Source organism: Ylistrum balloti, unplaced genomic scaffold (assembly GCF_031769215.1).
Source record: "Ylistrum balloti isolate Yb309-2 unplaced genomic scaffold, AGI_CSIRO_Ybal_v1 Utg369706, whole genome shotgun sequence".
Taxonomy (NCBI): Eukaryota; Metazoa; Mollusca; class Bivalvia; order Pectinida; family Pectinidae; genus Ylistrum; species Ylistrum balloti.
This window is the reverse complement of record NW_026781934.1, coordinates 223,338-224,747: the sequence shown is the minus strand read 5'-3', so window position 1 is coordinate 224,747 and position 1,410 is coordinate 223,338.

Sequence of the window (1,410 nt, the reverse complement as noted above, 5' to 3'; positions counted from 1 at the left end):
AAGTGGTTTCTTGAAATACAGAATTTGTGCTTAGTGCTTTTGCATGTTTACTATATGTGTTTGCTCAGTTACTTTGCCCTTACCAGTTAATGTATTCCAGCTAGCAACCATGATATGTATAGAACTTTATGTTCTTGACTATTAAAAAGACACTGACAAAAAGAGGTGTTCTCTCAAAACTGTCGTGCAAAGAAAAACAATAAGAAAATACCAGCATGTCGATGCAATCATAATCCAAACTCAAATTCATTAAAACTAGGACTAAGATTAAGACCAAGTGTTCCAGAAAGTAAGCGTCTTATGCTTTATCGACTACATCCACCATGTAAACTCTGGTCAATCCACGTAAGTTATATCGCTCTCCCCTAATATGAACAAGGTATACAACAACGGAACAAGCAGGCAAACTACCAAGTATCAAACACGTCCAGCTTTATATCGTACAACGGAAACAGCAGGCAAACTACCAAGTATCAAACACGTCCAGCTTTATATCGTACAACGGAACAAGCAGGCAAACTACCAAGTATCAAACACGTCCAGCTTTATATCGTACAACGGAAACAGCAGGCAAACTACCAAGTATCAAACACGTCCAGCTTTATATCTTACAACGGAACCAGGAGGCAAACTAACAAGTATCAAACACGTCCAGCTTTATATCTTACAACGGAACCAGCGGGCAAACTAACAAGCATCAAACACGTCCAGCTTTATATCTTACAACGGAACCAGCGGGCAAACTAACAAGCATCAAACACGTCCAGCTTCATATCTTACAACGGAACCAACAGGCAAACTACCAAGTATCAAACACGTCCAGCTTTATATCGTACAACAGAACCAACAGGCAAACTACCAAGTATCAAACACGTCCAGCTTTATATCTTACAACGGAACCAGCAGACAAACTACCAAGTATCAAACACGTCCAGCTTTATATCTTACAACGGAACCAGCAGACAAATTAACAAGCATCAAACACGTCCTGCTTTATATCTTACAACGGAACCAACAGGCAAACTACCAAGTATCAAACACGTCCAGCTTTATATCTTACAACGGAACCAGGAGGCAAACTACCAAGTATCAAACACGTCCAGTTTTATATCTTACAATGGAACCAGCGGGCAAACTAACAAGCATCAAACACGTCCAGCTTTATATCTTACAACGGAACCAGGAGGCAAACTAACAAGTATCAAACACGTCCAGCTTTATATCTTACAAGGCAAACTACCAAGGAACCAGCAGGCAAACTATATCTTACAACGGAACCAACAGGCAAATTAAAAAGAATCAAACTATTCCAGCTTTATATCTTACAACGGAACCAGCAGGCAAACTACCAAGTATCAAACACGTCCAGCTTTATATCTTACAACGGAACCAGCAGGCAAACTACCAAGT